Source organism: Triticum dicoccoides, chromosome 7A (assembly GCF_002162155.2).
Source record: "Triticum dicoccoides isolate Atlit2015 ecotype Zavitan chromosome 7A, WEW_v2.0, whole genome shotgun sequence".
NCBI lineage: Eukaryota > Viridiplantae > Streptophyta > Magnoliopsida > Poales > Poaceae > Triticum > Triticum dicoccoides.
Window position 1 is genome coordinate 531,959,936 of NC_041392.1, and position 7,725 is coordinate 531,967,660.

General features: G+C 43.4%; 1 non-coding gene across 1 annotated transcript; it reads right to left on the bottom strand.

The window, feature by feature from the left end:
• Positions 1-7,029: 7,029 nt before the first annotated feature.
• LOC119334829 lies at positions 7,030-7,137 on the bottom strand. The gene has a single exon (XR_005161586.1). It is a non-coding gene; the product is annotated as a small nucleolar RNA R71 (small nucleolar RNA).
• Positions 7,138-7,725: the final 588 nt, after the last annotated feature.

Consider the following 7,725-nt stretch of genomic DNA (forward strand, 5'->3'; position numbering starts at 1 on the left):
TTCAAAAAAAATTCCTACGATCACGCAAGATCTATCTAGGAGATGCATAGCAACGAGAGGGGGAGAGTGTGTCCACGTACCCTCGTAGACCGAATGCGTAAGCGTTAGGTTAACACGGTTGATGTAGTCGAACGTCTTCACAATCCAACCGATCTAGTACCGAACGTACGACAACTCCGAGTTCAGCACACGTTCATCTCGATGACGTCCCTCAAACTCTTGATCCAGCAGAGGGTCGAGGGAGAGTTTCATCAGCACGACGGCATGGTGACGGTGATGGTGATGTGATCCGCACAGGGCTTCGCCTAAGCACTACGACGCTATGACCGGAGGAGTAAACTATGGAGGGGGGCACCGCACACGGCTAAGAGAACAACTTTTGTGTTTTGGGGTGCCCCTGCCCCCGTATATAAAGGAGGGGAGGAGGCGGCTGGCCTAGAGGGGCGCGCCATGGGGGGGAAACCGACTAGGACTCCTAGTCCAAGTCGGCACCCCTTGTCCTTTCTTTCGGAGGGGCCGGGGAAAGGGGAAGGAGAGGAGAGGGGGAAGGAAAGGGGGGCCACACCCCCTTCCCCTTGTCCAATTAGGACAGCCCATGGGGGTGTGCCTCCCCTTGTGGGCTTCCCTCTCTCTCCCCTATGTCCCATGTTGGCCCATCACTTCCACGGGGGGTTCCGGTAACCTCCCGGTACTCCGAAAAATACCCGAAATGATCCAGAAACATTTCGGTGTCAGAATACCATCATCCAATATATCATCTTTACCTCTCGAACATTTTGAGACTCCTCAGCATGTCCGTGATCTCATCCGGGACTCCAAACAAACTTTGGTCACAAAAACACATAACTCATAATACAAATCGCCATCGAACGTTAAGCGTGCGGACCCTATACGGGTTCGAGAACTACGTAGACATGACTAAGACACATCTCCGGTCAATAACCAATAGCGGAACCTAGATGCTCATATAGGTTCCTACATATTCTACGAAGATCTTTATCGGTCAAACCGCAATGACAACATACGTAATTCCCTTTGTCATCGGTATGTTACTTGCTCGAGATTCGATCGTCAGTATCCTCATACCTAGTTCAATCTCGTTACTGGCAAGTCTCTTTACTCATTCCGTATGCATCATCCCGCATCCAACTCATTAGTCACATTGCTTGAAAGGCTCATCATGATGTGCATTACCGAGAGGGCCCAGAGATACCTCGCCGATACTCGGAGTGACAAATCCTAATCACGATCTATGCCAACCCAACAAACACCTTCGGAGACACTTGTAGAGCATCTTTATAATCACCCATTTACATTGTCACATTTGATAGCACACAAGGTATTCCTCCGATATTCGGGAGTTGCATAATCTCATAGTCATATGAACTCCTTCATCCAGACTCTTTCATTTGCTGCTTCCGGAGCAGCTATGTACTCCACTTCACACGTAGATCCCGCCACGACGCTTTGCTTGGAACTGCACCAACTGACAGCTCCACCATTCAATACAAATACGTATCCGGTTTGTGACTTAGAGTCATCCGGATCAGTGTCAAAGCTAGCATCGACGTAACCATTTACAACAAGCTCTTTGTCACCTCCATAAACGAGAAACATATCCTTAGTCCTTTTCAGGTTTTTTAGGATATTCTTGACTGCTGTCTAGTGATCCACTCCTGGATTACTTTGGTACCTTCCTGCTAAACTTATAGCAAGGCACACATCAGGTCTGGTACACAACATTGCATACATGATATAACCTATGGCTGAAGCATAGGGAATGACTTCCATTTTCTCTCTATCTTCTGAAGTGGTCGGGCATTGAGTCTAACTCAATTTCACACCTTGTAACACAGGCAAGAACCATTTCTTTGAATGATCCATTTTGAAGTTCTTCAAAATTTTATCAAGGTATGTGCTTTGTGAAAGTCCAATTAAGCGTCTTTATCTATCTCTATAGATCTTGATGCCCAATATATAAGCAGCTTCACCGAGGCCTTTCATTGGAAAATTCTTATTCAAGTATCCTTTTATGCTATCCAGAAATTCTGCATTATTTCCAATCAATAATATGTCATCCACATATAATATTTGAAATGCTACAGAGCTCCCACTCACTTTCTTGTAAATACAGGCTTCTCCAAAAGTCTGTATGAAACCATAAGCTTTGATCATACTATCACAACGTATATTCCAACTCTGAGAGGCTTGCACCAGTCCATAAATGGATCACTGGAGCTTGCACACTTCGTTAGCACCTTGAAGATCGACAAAACCTTCTGATTACATCATATATAACTCTTCTTTAAGAAATCCATTAAGGAATGCAATTTTGACATCCATTTGCCAAATTTCATAATCATAAAATGCGACAATTGCTAACATGATTCAGACAGACTTAAGCATCGCTACGGGTGAGAAGGTCTTATCATAGTCAACTCCTAGAACTTGTCGAGAACCTTTCGCAACAAGTCGAGCTTTGTAGACAATAATATTACCATTAGCGTCAGTCTTATTCTTGAAGATCCATTTATTCTCTATGTCTTGCCGATCATCAGGCAAGTCAACCAAAGTCCATACTTTGTTCTCATACATGGATCCCATCTCAGATTTCATGGCCTCAAGCCATTTTGCGGAATCTGGGCTCATCATCGCTTCCTCATAGTTTGTAGGTTCGTCATGGTCTAGTAACATGACTTCCAGAACAGGATTACCGTACCACTCTGGTGCGGAACGTACTCTGGTTGACCTATGAGGTTCGATAGTAACTTGATCTGAAGTTTCATGATCTTCACCATTAGCTTCCTCCCTAATTGGTGTAGGCATCACTGGAACTGATTTCTGTGATGAACCACTTTCCAATTCGAGAGAAGGTACAACTACCTCATCAAGTTCTACTTTCCTCCCACTCACTTCTTTCGAGAGAAACTCCTTCTCTAGAAAGGATCCATTCTTAGCAACAAATATCTTGACATCGGATCTGTTATAGAAGCTGTACCCAACAGTTTCTTTTGGGTATCCAATGAAGACATATTTCTCTGATTTGGGTTTCAGCTTATCAGGCTGAAGCTTTTTCACATAAGCATCGCAACCCCAAACTTTAAGAAATGATAGCTTAGGTTTCTTGCTAAACCATAGTTCATATGGTGTTGTCTCGACGGATTTAGATGGTGCCCTATTTAACGTGAATGCAGTCGTCTCTAAAGCATAACCCCAAAACGATAGTGGTAAATCGGTAAGAGACATCATAGATCGCACCATATCTAATGAAGTACGGTTACGACGTTCGGACACACCATTACACTGTGGCGTTCCAGGTGGCGTGAGTTTGCGAAACTATTCCACATTGTTTCAAATGAAGACCAAACTCGTAACTCAAATATTCGCCTCCGCGATCAGATCGTGGAAACTTTATTTTCTTGTTATGATGATTTTCCACTTCACTCTGAAATTGTTTGAACTTTTCAAATGTTTCAGACATATGTTTCATTAAGTAGATATACCCAGATCTGCTCAAATCATTTGTGAAGGTCAGAAAATAAAGATACCCGTCGCGAGCCTCAACACTCATTGGACCGCATACATCATTATGTATTATTTCCAATAAGTCAGTAGCCCGCTCCATTGTTCCGAAGAACGAAGTCTTAGTCATCTTGCCCATGAGGCATGGTTCGCAAGCATCAAGTGATTCATAATCAAGTGATTCCAAAAGCCCATCAGGATGGAGTTCTTCATGCGCTTTACACCAATATGACCTAAACGGCAGTGCCACAAATAAGTTGCACTATCATTATTAACTTTGCATCGTTTGGCTTCAATATTATGAATATGTGTATCACTACGATCGAGATTCAACAAAATAGACCACTCATCAAGGGTGCATGACCATAAAAGATATTACTCATATAAATAGAACAACCATTATTCTCTGATTTAAATGAAGAACCGTCTCGCATAAAAAAGATCCAGATATAATGTTCATGCTCAACACTGGCACCAAATAACAATTATTCAGGTTCTAAAACTAATCCCGAAGGTAGATTTAGAGGTAGCGTGTCGACGGCGATCACATCGACCTTGGAACCATTTCTGACGCGCATCGTCACCTCGTCCTTAGCCAATCTTCGTTTAATCCGTAGCCCCTCTTTCGAGTTGCAAATATGAGCAACAGAACTGGTATCAAATACACAGGCGCTAATATGAGCATTAGTAAGGTACACATCAATAACATGTATATCAAATATACCTTTCACTTTGCCATCCTTCTTATCCGCCAAATACTTGGGGCGGTTCCGCTTCTAGTGACCAGTCCCTTTGCAGTAGAAGCGCTCAGTTTCAGGCTTAGGTCCAGACTTGGGCTTCTTCCCGGGAGTAGCAACTTGCTTGCTATTCTTCTTGAAGTTCCCCTTCTTTCCTTTGCCCTTTTTCTTGAAACTAGTGGTCTTGTTAACCATCAACACTTGATGCTCCTTCTTGATTTCTACCTCTGTGGCCTTAAGCATCGCGAAGAGCTCGGGAATGGTCTTTTCCATCCCTTGCATATTATAGTTCATCATGAAGCCTTTATAGCTTGGTGGCAGTGATTGAAGAACTCGGTTAATGACACTATCATCCAGAATATTAACTCCCAGCTGAGTCAAGTGGTTATGGTACCCAGACATTCTGAGTATGTGTTCAGTGACAGAATTGTTCTCCTCCATCTTGCAGCTATAGAACTTGTTGGAGACTTCATATCTCTCAAGTCTCAACTCGGGGATTTGCTTGAAATATTAACTTCAACTCCTGGAACATCTCATATGCTCCATGACGTTCAAAACGTCTTTGAAGTCCCGATTCTAAGCCGTAAAGCATGGCACACTATGATAAGCACATTTCATATACATAATTTTGGCACATATATACACCATTTATTGATATATGTTCATCCATTCTTACAATGAACTGTGATATATTTGGATGAAAATCATATAAAAGATCATTTACTCGTCATTTGTTTCTTCTGCAGAAGAGTGCGCAAAGGCACTATAAACCTCAAGATTCTAACTAAGAGGCCGAAGAATACAAGACAAGGACAGGAAAGAAAGAAGGGGACCTGAGCATGAAGGAGAGAAGAAACCGAGGGCCAAACTAGAGAAGGGAAGGGATGTGCTTGTGAAGAAAGAAGGGAGCAGGCGGGCCAAATCAAAAAGTGGCAAATCTGATCGTGGGATCAAATCCCTAGCGCTAGCCACCGATCCCCTTCGGGCCTGGCACACATCTCTCTCCGTCACCCCTCCTTCTCCACCACCGGCCGCCGCCGCGGCCAGGCCGGCGTGGCGGCGCGCCACCGCGCCACCAGCACACCCACCACATGCCACCAAATCCATCCACCATCGCCACCATCTCCAGCCACCTCCACTCCTCGCGCGCCTGACCAAACAAGAGGGTCACGGGCGTTTGGTCCTCCGCGTGAACGCCCCCGTGCTGCTGATCTTCTTCTTCTCCTACGCCTTGCTGCTACTCCATCTTTCCTTGCCTCGCCGCTTCTCTTCCTTTATCTGAACCCTACAGGTGCTGCTCCCTCTTCTCCCTCAACGCCTACAGCTACTGCTTCTTCCCCAAAACTGCTGCTGCTCCCCTGCCTTTTGCTGCCGCTCCTCTCCTCTCATTGCACTACTATTGCTGCTCCTCCTCAACACTCCCTGCTGCCTCTCTTACTTCTCTGAACTCCAACCTATGTTGCTCCTATTCTTCTAGTCCCTTCGCCCCTTTGTTGCTGTTCTTCTTCTCTTCCTGAATCTGTTTGCTGCTTCCTTGTTCTCTGAAGTCTAAATCCCCTACTCCTGCTATTCTCTTTCAACCTCTCTCTCTCACACCCTCCCATTTTCTGAATTTTCTTTAAGCTATGCTCTGTAATGTTCATATTTGAGTAGTGCTTGAAACTTGTTCAGTTTCAAACTTGTGCTTGATTAATAGTACTTATGTTGTTCATCTCAGAGTACTAGAATTATGTCTTGTAACCTCCCCTTGTTTGCATATGTGTGATGTGTGTTTTGTAGTCCCTATGTTAATTACGTTCATGTGAAAATATATATGTTTGTGTTGTGATATATTTCTGTCTCTGTCATAGTACTCTTTCTTCCCCTTAGTTACTTGTATGATAGTAATATATGTGTTCATGTCCCGTCGCTTCCCTTTATGTTAGTGTTTTAGTGTCTCTAGTAAAACAAAAATACCAAAAATACAGTGAGTTTCAATCTTAATCTCTCCATGTTGTTTGTCATTTTATTTTGTCATCATCCTTGATTATTTTAGGTTTATATTTTCTTGCGATCATCACCCTAATTGTGTTATCTAGGTTAGCCGAGCATAGTTGTCGTTGCCTAGTCCCTGAGGAGTACACGACACTCACAGTTTGGGCCTAAAACCCCACTATACTTACATTTGATCATTTTGGCGCCATTGCCGGGGACTAGCGTCGAACGATTGTGTGAAGCTATAGACTAGGCTTAGTATAGTTTTTGTTTAAATTTCCAGTCAAATTTATTTCTGTGCTTCTTTTACCTTTTTACTTTTTGTTGCTTCGGCTTATTAGGATACTAACTTTCTGACTAGTGTTTACTGTTTATGAGTGTGCGTAGGAAATGTGAACTAATTGCAGGTTGTTCTATACTTACACTCGGTTAAGATGGCATTGCTTCGTGATCTTTGGATGCCCAAAAGTCAGTGCTATATCACATGACCGGTTTGGCCAACTATTGAGGTAGAGAACTTCGAGCTGAAACCTAGTCTTATTGCTTTGGTTCAACAATGTCAGTTTGGAGGACGGCCTACTGAGGATCCCTATGAGCACTTACACCGAGTCATGGAGTATTCAGATACAGTCAAGTACCACGGAGTTCCTCAAGACGTAATCATGTGCAGGTTGTTTACATTCTCTCTCTGTGATGATGCTCGTGCTTGGTACCGATCCTTGCCATCAAGGTCATACAGTTGGATTGAGATATCACAAGCATTCTTGGATAAATATTTCCCACTACACAAGCAATCAGCGTTTCGAGATGGCATCTTCAACTTTGTTCAGCATGAAGGCGAGAGTTTGTATGATGCTTGGGAGAGGTACAAAGCCTTGTTCAGGAGATGTCCTAATCATGGGCTCGAGAGATGGTTAGAGCTGCAGATATTCTATAGAGGATTGACTTCGGACACTTGCGGTTACATTGATATGGCAGCGGGTGGAGCTATTAAAACAAGACACTTCATGATGCTTTTCTGCTGATTGAGAGCATAGCTTTCCACCAACTTCAGTGGTACAATTAGAAGCCCACGTCTGATTCATTGGTTTGCTTGCAACAAATCACTTCATCTCAACAAGAATCTCTTACACAAAAGCCGGAACCAGTTTCTCCGTGTGACAAGATTGAGCTTGCATGGATTATCTTTGATGATGATAACACCATCTTAGTTGACACACACACTTCAGATCATATGGATACTAGCATTCTAGATTCAGTTTTGCATTGTGATGATTCTTCTGTGGATGAACCAGAGCTATAGTTAGTTACTTTTGATATTGAGGAGACACCTTTAGTTGATATTGATCATGTGCTACTAGAGCCGGATATGGAAAAGTTCGCCTTCGATGATGTTAGCTGCATTGATTCCTCAACACTTGAGCCTGAGATGGAGAGCTTCATGGTTGATTATGGTGAGGTGGGTTTAGATGTCAAGGAGCCAAGCTCTACT